This window comes from Limulus polyphemus, unplaced genomic scaffold (genome assembly GCF_000517525.1).
Source record: "Limulus polyphemus unplaced genomic scaffold, Limulus_polyphemus-2.1.2 Scaffold559, whole genome shotgun sequence".
NCBI lineage: Eukaryota > Metazoa > Arthropoda > Merostomata > Xiphosura > Limulidae > Limulus > Limulus polyphemus.
The window spans coordinates 62853-77506 of NW_013666169.1; the positions used below are offsets into that span (position 1 = coordinate 62853).

Genomic DNA, 14654 nt, shown 5'->3' on the forward strand with positions numbered 1-14654 from the left:
TGGGAAGGCAGCTAGTCATCACCACCCACCGCCAACTCTTGGGCTACTCTTTTACCAACGAATAGTGTGATTGATCGTCACATTATAACGCCCACACAGCTGAAAGGGCAAGCATGTTTGGTGGGACTGTTATTCGTACCTGCAGATTGCGAGTCGAGCGCCCTAACCACCTGGCCATGCCGGGCCAGATAGATAAATAGTAGTGAATTTTCCAATCTGACTCGTAAATCCTTTATCTCTCTGGTACCCCCCCCCACACACCCACCACACACACACTCCCCCAGAGGCTCAGCGGCAAGTCTGAAGGCTTATAATGCTAAAAACTGGGTTTCGGCACATCATTGTGTTGCTTCGTGTTTAACAACAAACACAGGGAAGCTTTTGGGCTGTGCCTTGCCTCTTTTGAACATGTCCTTTTTTTGGTTGGATGTTTTAATAATAATTTTGTCAAATTCTCAAAATAATTACCATACACAACTATGCACGTGGTTATCGTTATTAGCAACCACTGAGAAATTATACAGAAATTTACTCTTACAGGAACTACGTAACATATAATGATTCCACGTGAAGCGCGAGACTGTGAATCTGGTAAATAAGTATTGTTTGTTTGTTTGGAATTAAGCACAAAGCTACACAATGGGCTATCCGTGCTCTGTCCACCACGGGTATCGAAACCCGGTTTCTAGCGTTGTACGTCCGCAGATATACCGCTGTGCCACTGGGGAGGGGGCGTAAATAAGTCACACAAGTTTTGTAGATTTTGTTTATGTTCGAGTTGCCGTTCCAAACACTTATACCGAAATTCTTTTCTCACTAATTATCGTTCTAAACATTTTTTGCAACCGTATTATTATTATTATTATCATTGTAGGACCCTGATTGTCACATAACTTGCTGGGTTTAAATCGGAAAGGAAAATACATTCTAGAAAAAAAAGTTAATCAAATACGGAAAATATATAAATAAATTAGACGTAAGATTAAATTAGCTCCCCCTGTCATCAGTCAGGTTGCACTTATGTAACGGGCATGATAATAGGCATCGTTTAGCCGTCCCCCAGTGGCACGTCTACAGGCTTACGACACTAAAATTCGGAGTTTGATACCCGTGTTGGGCAGAGCACATTAATCAGATGTTTAACTTTTTTTTTTCTTTTTTAGTTTCATGGATCTACTCTTAGTGGATCAAAATTCTTTATCTATTGAAGATAATCATTTGATACAAACTTACGACGCCATTTTCAATCGTCTTGCGGACCAAGCATGTTGGTTTAGCCCTAAGTGTTCAGGTCTTTCAAGTTTGTTTTATCACAGTTTCTTGTTCAACATATAGGTGTTTGATCGTACGACTGGCGTATCGCCTTACTACACTCAGAGCGCCTCGCACGTAGAAACCCAACAAACACTTCTGTGAATCGATCTACACACTTTACTTGCTGTACGATACAGGCTTTGCGATTTCTCCACTAACGTAATTTCATTCCACTTTCCTTTTTATGACGAAAATGAAAAACGATTGTATTTACTTCTCTCGTGTTTTTTTCCCCCTTTTAGTATTCTTTATACGTTTTGTCTACTCGCAAGTAGTGTCGTAACGCGCTAAAAACGGGTTTTCGATACCTGAAGTGGACATAGCATAGACAAACGCATTGTGTAATTTTGTGCTTAATAACAAAGAAACTGACAAACCTTTATCTTTTATAAACCTTCATACTTACCGTTGAGTCACCAGGGGTCGTGAGATAATGGATGATACTAAACATACACTTTGTAAAAACATTTTTAAAATCCCTTCTAAGTTCCTGAATTTAATTTACATTTACAAACGATTTGTGGTTTAATTTAATATTCAATAATACGAAATTGTAACTCAGCAGCTCCAAACAGAATAACACAAGTACATGTACACTTACCGCTGAGCCACTGAGGGAAAAATAATAAAAAAAGTAACATTGTAGATTCAGTGCTGTCTTTTTTTGTTGTGGTTGTTACCAAATAGAAGGACGCCATTAACTATGTTGTGTATCAGAGTCGTCTGCCTTCTTATACAAACTGAACTTTGTCCTCCATGTTTATTTCTTTTTTACGTACTTCTTAGATGAGCTCATATGTTCTCTACCAAGTTTATGTATTGATACTAGAAATAAACGATCTTAGAACACCAAAATGTTGTTTTTATTTAATTAGACACTCAATATTTCGTTTTTCAGCTTCTTTAGGAGCGTTCACTGAAACACAAACCGAGACTGACAGCACAAAGCTTATAATAAATCCTGAATTCTATATTTATTTGATATGCAGCTGATGCACGTGAACGTTGCAACAGGAACTGGTTGTTTTGGTTCAAGGCATGAGATTAGAATTGAGCTTCGTACGAGCACCACATGTGGCGCTCAAAGCGCCTGTGAATGATAGTAGGTTAAGTTACTTTCAGTCAAGAAAAAGTTTAAGCCTAAGATAAATACAACAGTTTTTTTTATTACTTCTTTATGTGTTCACTACCTTACACTAATTTACCAACAAACGAATAATGGGTAAGTAGTCAAATAAGCGTATCTATAAAAATCATTAAATAACCTAAAGCAGAGAAAGAGTTAATAAATGTAAATTGTTGTTGTTGTTGTTGTTGTTTTTTTTCTCGCAAATTTTATTTTCAAACTTTACGAATTTTTATTACGGAAATAATAGTTGAGTGAGTTTATTTTAGTACCAAAAACTGTTTATACGTGACTTGTACGTTTGTTTCAAGGAAAACTATTAATTAATATATTGTATTATATATATATATATTATTTTAAAAAAAAACATTCCCAAACATTTCAAATTGCTTATTGAGACAAAGCGTATTGAAAAATGCTTCAATTAACCTTACATTCAGGCTTAAGTTGTGCAAACATAAATAATTGGCGGTTCGATGTCCTACCGTGGGTCAGCGGTAAGCTAACCGAAATATTCGGGGTTCAATTCCTGTCGTAATCAGAGCGCGGGTATCCTACAGTGTAGTTTTACGCTAAAACAAACCTATGCAACCCGGTGGTTCAGCAAAAAGTCTGAGGGCTTATAACACTAATAATCGAGTTTCGATACCCGTAGTGGACAGAGCCCAGATAACTCAATGCAGCTTGGTGCTTAAACAACAAACTAAATATATCTGGTGGCTTACAAACCAAATAAAGAGAAATACAAGCGTATGTATTCAAAATTTTCAATTACATTAGATCATGTTCATCATACAGATATTGTTTCATAGCAAATGTTTAGACGTTAAAAAAAATGAAATAATCAAATATCTCTTATAAATAACGCATTTCACTGTCTGATGCAATAGAAAACTAAAAAAAAAAACAACATAACAATACAGTATTTTATAAAATTGATAACATTTTGTCTTTCTTAAAAAAAAAACACAAACGATAGCTTTCCTCTACCAGTCTCACAGCAATACTTCAGCTACAAAGCACGTTTTTTTTTTTTTTTGCCATTAGTCTCTGATTATGCTCTTAACTCCGCAGGATACAAGTTTTATAGACGGGTCAGTTTTTTTAATGTCGTCGGTAGATCAATACGAACTGTTTCTTTTCCAACTTTGTCTGTGATTTTACTCCTAGTGTTTTTACCTCAAAATCTCTCTGTGCTCTGAATATTTTTTTTTCCTCTGAGAGGCAAATTAAACACAGCTTCACTACAATGTATTAAGTATTTATCTACAGGATCACCACAGTATATTAAGTATTTATCTATAGCTTACTACAGTGTATTAAGTACTTATCTGCAGGATCACTACAGTATATTAAACACTTATCTACAGCATCACTACAGTATATTAAGTACTTATCTACATCTTACTACAGTGTATTAAATACTTATCTGCAGGATCACTACAGTATATTAAACACTTATCTACAGCATCACTACAGTATATTAAGTACTTATCTACAGCTTCACTACAATATGTTAAACATTTACCTACAGCTTACTACGGTATATTAAGTACTTATCTGCAGCTTCACTACAGTATATTAAACACTTATCTACAGTTCAATACAGTATATTAAGTATTTATCTACAGCATCACTACAGTATATTAAGCACTTATCTACAGGTTACTACAGTATATTAAGCACTTATCTACAGGTTACTACAGTATATTAAGTACTTATCTACAGGTTACTGCAGTATATTAAGTATTTATCTACAGTTCAATACAGTATAGTAAGTACTTATCTACAGTTCAATACAGTATATTAAGTACTTATCTACAGTTCAATACAGTATATTAAGTACTTATCTACAGCATCACTACAGTATATTAAGTACTTATCTACAGTTCAATACAGTATAGTAAGTACTTATCTACAGTTCAATACAGTATATTAAGTACTTATCTACAGTTCAATACAGTATATTAAGTACTTATCTACAGTTCAATACAGCATATTAAGTACTTATCTACAACATCACTACAATATATTAAGTACTTATCTACAGTTCAATACAGTATAGTAAGTACTTATCTACAGTTCAATACAGTATATTAAGTACTTATCTACAACATCACTACAGTATATTAAGTACTCATCTACAACATCACTACAGTATATTAAGTACTTATCTACAGTTCAATACAGTATAGTAAGTACTTATCTACAGTTCAATACAGTATATTAAGTACTTATCTACAACATCACTACAGTATATTAAGTACTTATCTACAACATCATTACAGTATCTTATTTTTGTAAGCTCTCAAACTGCCTTGGTTATATACAGTACTAATAGCTTCTTTAAGGGATACGTGTCTTGTTTTTCCTAAACAAACATCACAGCATTTATCTCGATTCTTGACTTGAGCTACTACATAACAACCAATGTAGTGCAGGCTTACACTTTCAGCAATTACCGATTTCATCTGCTGAAGGAAGAGCGGATATTTTAATGTTTTTTTTTCCACCTTATATTTAGGCAGGTCAAGAAAATATTTACTCTGAAGTAGCTTGGCTTGTATATCTAAAATAATCCTTGTTTACTATGGTTCCCAATCACGTTTTCTAACAACTGAACTGATTCTAAACCAATTTATTAACAATCTGCATTAACCCAACTGTTTCTTGATGTTTGCTTTCACTGAAGTTCCTGAAAGCCGTTTTTGATTGTCTTGATGAAATTAAATCTAACCATTTATTAGGCCTTTATGCCACAAATTCTCTTTTCAGTTTTACCTTTGGTGACAAAGAAAATAAATCTGTAACATTAAATAGTCGGTCCGATATATAATATGGAATAATGACTATGACACTAATTGGATGACGAGGAACCCACTTTGAGACTAATAATGTTTGGAGAGGGCTTGGATGGGTAATGAAGAAAACTTTAATATAAGTTTAAAATAACAGCAAATGTACAACGTTTCGACAAGGTTTTGATGACCCTTGTCGAAACGTTGTACATTTGCTGTTAAGTTAAACTATATTAAATTATTTCTTCATTACCCATTCAATCCGTCTCCAACGAGTATGACACTAGTTGTAACATTATTCATCCATCTAAGTTATTTGATGTTTATTTATTGGTGATTGAAAAGGACTCAAAACACCATAAATATTACATACACTTCACCATTATAAGAGGCTTAACCATTTTTCTCTGGTTTGCTGACCCAAGCTGTGCTGATGACCCTTGAATAGGCGAAACTGCGGTCCACAGCAGAAAGTATGGCCAATCACAGAATGCGATAGGCCTCAACGTCACATATTCTCTTTTCAATTTTGTCTTTGGTGAGAAAGAAAAGAAATCTGTAAAATATTTATATAATAACAAAATCATGCAGTTGTTTTCGAACTTACACCAAACTATCACTCATTAACGAGATAGTTTATTCCCGCATTTACTGCTTAACTGAAAAAATAGGTGATTATGAAACTTTCATCTTGTCAAAACAGTTAGGTATCAATCTCTTTTACGTTAAATTTGGTTCCAGTTTTAACTCAAGATTTTTCGTTTAACTTTAATTTCCGAAATATTTCTCCTCTCTTTGTCAGAAGGAAATTTTATAGTTGTTTTTCCTTTTTTTTATTAGGATTTCTGCAACGTAGAAGGTGTTTTTAATATATTTTTTTTTTGTTAAAGATTGTAGATCCAGTAGTACTATCGAATTTTATCAAGTATGCAAAAGTGGAGTAAAGATGGCGGCCAGTTAAATCAACCAATAACAAAACAGTATTTTTTGAACGCTGGTTACCAAGCTCTCTTGCATAGTTTTATCTAGTAGCATGGACAGTAAGAATTGAAAAATTACAGAACATTGTAATAAATTCAAGAAAAAAACTAAGTTGTTTCATTAACTGTAATTAAAGTAGTTGCAGAGATTTTTTATTTGTGAAATTGTGAAGTTATAATGATGAATAATCAATAAGTTTAATTCTGTTAATGGGAACAGTTACATTTTTTAAGAAAAATTTATAATTTTTTAAAGAATCGCTTGCGACAAAATTATTATTCAAATGAATATCTTAGCCCATTAAAGTAATTTATAGCATTTCAAGGTTAAGAGCTTTGAAAAAAAGTACTAGTGTATAAATAAACTTCGATAAGTCAAGTGTCTATGCACTAAAAGCACTTAATTAATTAAATTTCAAAATTAAAGTTTCATAAGAACCAAGAGCAATCTCCTCGTCGTCCATAACTTTTGATTACATCAAGCCTAATATTCAAAATCGAACAAAAATTAGATACGTAGATTGTAAAATAAAACCAAAAGTAATAATTAACTAAACTAATACCCCTTTTATTCTTATATTATTTACTTATCTCAATATTTATTAATTTTTTCGTCTTTTTTTTTTAAGGTTTAAGCCTATCCTTAGCCCCTCTTACGTCTTTTATACTAAAATGTGTTGATTTTGCTACATTACTGAGGTTTATTCAATCAGATGCTGCACAATAATCGAAGGCTAACAACAAAATTTGTTTTTCATTAATTAGGCCTAAAGTGAATTTGGTCCTAAACAACACCATCTATACCAGTATTATACACACACACACATATATATATATATATATATATTAGATTAATGCAATTACTTTTTCTTTCTCTTGAGCCAGCTTTGTGACTCAATAGCATCATCTAGTAAAAGCCACTAAAGAGCCCTCTAGATTGTGAGATATTTAATATAATTGTTTAAAAGAGATTTTAGTTAGTGACGGAAAATTATATTTAAATTCTGTAACTAACTATTCGTCGAATGTAATTTACAGACGATATGACGTTTCATGTGTAATTTACAGAGAATATGACGTTTCATGTGCAAATAAGATATAATGCGTCCTTAAGTAAATTTTTTATGTCTAATTTTAATTGGGGAAAAATGGTAAACGTTCATTATATTAATTTTTTTTGTTTGTTTGTTTTGTTTCGCTTATTCGTGCAAAACTATTTGCCCAAGCTGTTCCTAATTTCAGGACTATCTGCCCAAGCCATTCCTATTTCCGTACTGATAGACTAGAAGTAAAATAGTCGATCAATAGCACCCACCACCAATTTTTAAACTAACCAAATCGAGCAGTGTGAATTGACCGTCACCCTTATAATATGTCTATAGCTTGGAGCGCAATCTTGCAGTAATGGTACGCGAACTATAAATTCTCGGGGTTACAGCCCTATACACTAAGTACTAGCAATGCTCAGTCTTAAAAACAATTAATGATAAGTTATTATTATCTTTATTAGACCGATATAAAGTCATGTTTTGGATGTCACATTGATTTTCTTTTTCTCTTTGTGAGACGATGTTTTTAGCTCTGCTGACTAAATCTTTAGTTGTTAGAAAACATCATTTAACTGTTTCAGTATAAGTACGCGAGGGTAAGAAAATTACTTTGGGCGTATGAAATAAGAGGGGAATGGCAAGAATGAATTGAAGTTTCCCCTTTCCCGTCAAGAACATTAACAGCAACAACAAAAATAATAACTAGTCTGTATGTGTTTTATTTCCCGCTCTGATGCAGTAAAACGGGGACTCTTTCTAGATTTCCGGCGCCTTTCTCACCTAGGATACCATTGGTAGTTACCACCTTCTCTGTTCAATATTTCTTGTACTGATGTTATGGTCTTCAGAAGAAGGTTGCTGTTTTGTTCTTTTTTATCTTCAATAATACTGACTTTTATAGGATGTCACTGCTTTATTTAGATGCCTCTGCATCCGGTGGACTGATAGAAAAATATTTTATTTATTCTTTTATCCAAGTTGTTACAAGCTCGGAGTCTTGTTCACAAAAACGAAATAGTACACACTCTTATTGTAATAAAAATAAGATCTAAGGTATTAAAATTCTAAAACAACAATCTCATAATGATAATCTTACTTACAAGATAAAATAAATCATACATTGCAATACAAAATTATAATCTAACTTAAATATAGTCTCATTTGTAATTTATTTTAGACAGATCTATCATCTTGGATGAAATGACTTCTTTTTGAATTAAGGAAATAACATTATGAACGTATCCTTACTTTAAAATGATAAGTATTTGAATACTGTTTAATAATAGAGCCCGTAATTCTCAAAAGAACACATCTGTTCCATTGTATACAGGGTGGGAAAAAGTGACTATACAGTTGTTTCATTTCTAATTATTACTCTTATATTTACCAAAGTGCCTAAAAGCATAGTTGATGAGAGTGGAACAAATATTTAAAATCTTTCTACGTTTTGGTTTTACTCATGTAAAAATCTGTTTGTTTGGCTACCTGCAATATTCTCATGCACTTCAACAACGATCAAACACCGAAATTGAGCGTTATTACTCCTCAAGCTTATTGCTGAGTCATCGGAGGCTATACGTAAAGATAGCTGTGGCGTTAAACGGCTGGAGAAAATAATTACATTAAAAAAAAACGGTTTGTTCCACAGGTACAGCGGTTCTGATCCGATTACTAGTATGCTCCGTTTCTGTCAGAGTACGTTAGTACCGTTAGAGTACCGCCAAAATCGATACATAGGTAGGTGAGGAAGAATGCATGTAATATTATTTAGCATCTGGACTCTTTCCTGAGAATTAAATGAGTCCGCAAGTGACTTTAAATCCCAGCTTATACCACATAGAATCCTACACGTGTCTTTTACATTCCGTTATTTCAAACTTACGAAACAACGGTTTGACTTTTTGTAGCCCTGTTGTCTGTAAATACATATAGTTCTTTCTGACCTTTTTTTTTTTTTGAAAATTTATAAGGTTGATAACAATCATTTCTCGTCTTTTACCGAGTAAATGTTTCGAAGATTCATTTGACTAGCGTCTACCTGTAGTGACTATAACTTTACCAATGTTTCAGGCCCCACCATTCGTGTTTGATTGACGTTTCTGAGGAGGTGCGTAATACACCCTCTTGCTGAACATTTTGGAAGTTGGTTTGAACGTGATTTAATGTTATTATGAGTTGTACAGTGAATATCGTATCAAACTCTCTCATCAGCATCTTTTCTTAAATTAATTTATTTCACTCTTTCTGACTAATCCGGCACACTTCTTACTTGTACTTATACTATCGATCCGGGTCACTTACTATTTACATCCCAATGGCGTAGCGGAGTTACAATGCTAAAAACCGGGTTTTGATTCCCGTGGTGGGCAGAGCACATATAGCCAATCGTGTAGCTTTGTGCTTAACTTCAAACAACCACCCACTTCTTTTTTTTTTTTTTCGCTAGAAATTTTATTGATCCAATAAATTTGATCTTTGTCTAGATAATTTAGTGACCCAGCCCATTTCCTATTTGTCTAATTGTTTAACTGATGCTACTCACTTCTTCGTTATCTCATTTGTTTACATGTTTGTTTGAACTAGTTCCCTTTCTTTACATAGGACTGTGACTAATCCAACTCTCTCTTTCTTTATCTAGATGTGTACGATTGATCCAAATCCAAATCTCACTCTCTCTCTATATAGAAATGTAACTGACCCAAGCCACTGTTTACAAGCGCAGAAGTTAATATCATTATTAAACTAACATTCAAACTTTTTTTTTCTTCTATTCAGTAACTTTGTGGATAACAATTGAATGTTTTTAACAGAACAAATAAAATAAAAAACGTTTAATTTTGATTTTTACTACGTAGCATAGTGATATCGTGCTGGACTGTAAATTTGAAGGTCAACGGTTCGTGCCCCGTTGATGCAAAAACGCGCTCAATCCTTTTGAGCCGTGGTTGTAATATAAGAGCGACGGATAAAATCCTATTAAAATAATTTCGTGATAATCAGAGTAATTAAAGTGAAATCTGCTCCCAGGGGGTAAGACTGAATTGTTTTAGCATTTCCATCAAACATTTTAATTGTCTTATACCGTCATTTCCTGAAGTAACACCCCCCTCCAATATTTATTTGTGAGTACCTGTTAGGAGAGTGACCAACTTGCGGCAACAGATAAAACTAAGATACTACATGTTTATTTGTTGTTAAGCGCCACTCGCCACAGTTGGCTATATGTGTCATCACGAGTATCGAAATCCGGTTTTTAGCGGTGTGAGTCCTCAGGCTTACCGCTGAGTCAAATAAAAAATGTAACATAAGCCTAACAAGTAATGTAACCTTTCCATGTGTTTAGTCTTACTCCATGTTAAAAATGAGTTACTGTGCTTCAAAAATTATAAAATTTTAATATCTCGAACAAGATTACGTTTAAAAAGCTGTGTCGTATGCTTGTCACAATTTCTGAATGACGTCACTTCTTTATCAGTGAACGTCTCGTCGCGTGTGACAAAGCAACGAGGACCAGAATGTAACAGTCTAACACTAACGATACTCTTGTCACGACATCAAACTTTGATAAACGAGCCGTAAAATGTGAGTGTTTTCGTTTTTTATTCTTAAATATCGAGAGGTTGTTAGATCTTTGACGCCATGTCATGAATTACAACGGGTCCTCCTGGAACTAAAATGTCTAGTAAGTAGATTTTCCGGTAAGTGCTTGATCTCGGCATGCCACAAACAAAGATAGTACGACCGTTTTCTTCAACTTACCACTGTATCAGTAACATACGAGCCATTACCACTACTCTTAGTCTTAGGAACATTAAACAGATAATAGTACAATAACGCTAATAAAGGGTTGTTTGAGTCATGAATTGAGGTAAAATGTATTAATAATGGCTTTTCCTCAATTTTATGGAAACGTTTTTGGGTTAATAAAAGTAAAGCAAGAATAATTGAAAGTGTAAGGTATACTGTCACAGTATACAATTTTATTTTGTATCAATGAATATGAGATACTTGAACTAACGTTAAATGTTAAGCCTTTCTAGGAAGTTATTAAATCGAGTCCCTGCCTCCACGTAAAAAATATTATCGTAAAGAAAGAATGCTTGCTAACTTTTTACAGCTTATTTATCAGACTATTTTGTTACATAAAACTAACGATAGCTCCCACAAGTACACTGAAGTTTAGTTTAAGGTTAATAAGAACAATTAGTTATGAGATTAAGATCTGTAATTAACCTGGTTTGTTTTGTAAATTAGCAGTGAGACAAGGGGTGAGTCGTGTATGTATAAAAAAAATCCTTGCTAGCCAAGGAACGAGCGGTTGTCAACATTGTGTGTGTCATAGATTTTTCAGACAAGTCACAAGAGATTAATCGGGGTTTAGGTCGAATCATCAAAACCCAACTAACTTAAGGTTGAACGGAGGCTCTAGACATGTCAACTCTTACGGATTTTAAGTCTGTCTCGCTTAACCGTGATCTAAAATTATGGAATTAGTTGTTTCACGTTATACTGTTCTTACTTAGATGACAATAGTTTCGATTATCCAGACCTAAATAAGTGTTAACGAAGATTAAACATTCAAGTTATTTGTGTAAAGAACGCATTAAAATACTCAAACGATCAATGTTTTTAAGTATACAATTTAAAACGTTATTCTGAGACCGTTAATGGCCTCGAAACAAACATTACGTAATACTCAAACGATCAATGCTTTTAAGTATGCGATTTAAAACGTTATTCTGAGACCGTCAATGGCCTCGAAACAAACATTACGTCTTTCGGCATTAATCACGTCATTCTCTGGTGTATAAAATCAAAACACAGTTACGAACTTTATATACCGGAACAAGTAGTCAAGTGACCTGTATTGCTACATAATTTACGTACAGCAGAACCTAAAGAAAGTCACGCCATCTGTATACTTTCTCACCTGTCAATCTTTCATCCTTATTCAAGATATCATAATTATTTTTGTTTTTACCGTGTTTAATTATTTTTTAATACTTCTAATCGTCATATCATTCGGTTGATCCAAAATAACGGTTTTTCCCTCTGAATGATATGATCGGTATAACACGCATGTTTTCCCAATGGACAGTTTTCAATATTATTTATCTTTTAATATTTATGTTGTTTATTCAACATTGTACGTTTCTTTTAGTTAGATTAATGTATGCACAACCGCATTCCCATTCAATTCTGTGACTACACGTATCTTCCATTATATTTATTAGTTCTTTAGTTTTATTTAATAATAGATTAATTTTTTTATTCAGAGGTTTACGAATTGAAAAAAAAATCTCAAAGAATTGACACGGTAAACCTGGAACAAATAGCAAAAATAACAATTCCGTGCTATTTATTTTATCGAACGTTGATTTTTTTATCTTACTTTTTGATAAACATTTGTAATTTTACTAAATTTTTTTAACGATGCCATCAATAACAATTCAGTTTTTTTTAAATCTTTTTTGTTGAGAACATAAATAAGGATCTATAAACATGATAACAAGCTGAAATATTGTGGATTTGAATAACACGATTCTTGGTGTGGCGGCATGATAACAGAAAAGGATTTGTGATAAGTAGTGGTCGGTAATTTATTTTTTATTTTCCTTAATCAATACGTTACACTGTTCTTTTCTCCAAATCTCATAAGTAAATATAATAGTGGGTCCTAAACAGTTAGGATAAATGAAATCCGTAAAGTCTTTATCATAGCGTCACCCCAACGAAATTGTCATCTACACAAGTAATTCATATTTCGGGGAAGTCTCGAATTTCAATGACTGAGATCAATTTATCGCAAACAAGTTATAGCTTTTTCAGTTGGACTTTAGTCTTTGTTTTGAATTTCGCGCAAAGCTACACGAGGGCTATCTGCGCTAGCCGTCCCTAATTTAGCAGTGTAAGACTAGAGGGAAGGCAGCTAGTCATCACCACCCACCGCCAACTCTTGGGATACTCATTTACCAACGAATAGTGGGATTGACCGTCACTTTATAACGCCCCCACGGCTGAAAGGGCGAGCATGTTTGGTGGGACGGGGATTCGAATCCGCGACCCTCAGATTGCGAGTCGAGCGCCCTTACCACCTGGCCATGCCGGGCCTGGACTTTAGTAAATAATGACACAGTGTCAAAAGAATCCAGGATATATATCCTCATTATTTAGTTATATTACTTATTTTTCTGAGAAATTGTATAGAATTTTTAACTATTCGAGTTATTGTAACTAAGAAAAAAAAATATATGTGTTATAAATTCAGCTAAATTAAATTAAGATGAACCAATATTTGACTATCAATATATATATGAAAACCAAGTGTCGGTCGGTCGGTCACGCTCGATTTCTCCGAATTTCGTGAGTTACACGAGTCCAATTCCGTTTTTTTCTCCTGTAGTACTTCCTGTTTTGATTGCCCATTTACATTTTAGTTGAATTTAATCGCTAACATAGGTGTAAATAGCTCCTAAGTTTTGGCACTTTTTCTGCTATATAAAAGCCTGTCAAGGAGAGGGGGTTCGCAGGACTAGATAAGGCATGTCGTTATGTATGTGACACCACATCATCATGACGTCAAGCTAGGTAGTATCCGTATAGTGAAAGTTGAATATTAGCGCAAGTCTATGCCTAGGAATTATTACGAAAAAAACCTTTGTTAAAACAGATTGAAGATACCAATTATAATTATCTGTACGGAAGATGACGACTTTTTCTTCAGAAGAAGAACAAGTGTGTATGCAATCACATGGTCATCGTATGTTTTAATCTTTTATCCAAAGGCACCAATATGTAACACGTTTGCTCAGCTATATGTAGTGGATGCAGGATCAAGATGTAACATGTTCCTGGCAAAGGAAATTTTATATTTCTGTTGTATATTGCCAGTTTATATGAAATAGTTTTGGTTCCCGTCATTTTTGACGGGCTTTTAGTTTTACGCTAGTGAGTCCTATTTTTACGTACCTTTGGCAAAGCTTAAAATCGCAGGGAGGCTGAGAAAACTACTTGGAACTAAATATTTTTTCTGTTGCGGAGTTAGACTTGTACAATCTAACTCTTTTATTTTATCAATTCCTGACAATTTTAAGAGGGTTTTTATTGACCGTTTAATATATACCTTCATATAATCGTATTGATTTTTGGTTCACTAACTGACCGCCTTTATCAGCTTTACGAATAATAATATCCAACTTTTTTAATCATTTTAAGATTTACATGTATTAATTTTGTTTAATTAACTTTAAAATTACCCACTAACCCTTTACCTTTGTATCTAATGTTAATATCCTTAACTTTACTTGGACAAGTTAAAACTTCTGTAAGGAACTCCTTTTTTTTTTCAAAATTTATAAATTATTAGGTTCCCAAGTAAAAACCTGTA

General features: G+C 33.5%; 1 protein-coding gene across 7 annotated transcripts in view; it reads left to right on the forward strand.

The window, feature by feature from the left end:
* The first annotated feature begins 9439 nt into the window (after positions 1–9439).
* Positions 9440–14654, forward strand: part of LOC111085696 — a 52394-nt gene continuing 47179 nt past the window's right edge. For 4 of the 7 annotated variants that reach the window (XM_022385523.1, XM_022385521.1, XM_022385516.1 and 1 more), the window contains exon 1: positions 10725–10849. The gene's annotated coding sequence lies outside the window, so the exon portion shown is untranslated. Of the gene's footprint in view, positions 9450–10724; positions 10966–14654 lie in introns of those variants that run through there. The other 3 variants (XM_022385519.1, XM_022385517.1, XM_022385520.1) reach the window with 3 other exon arrangements.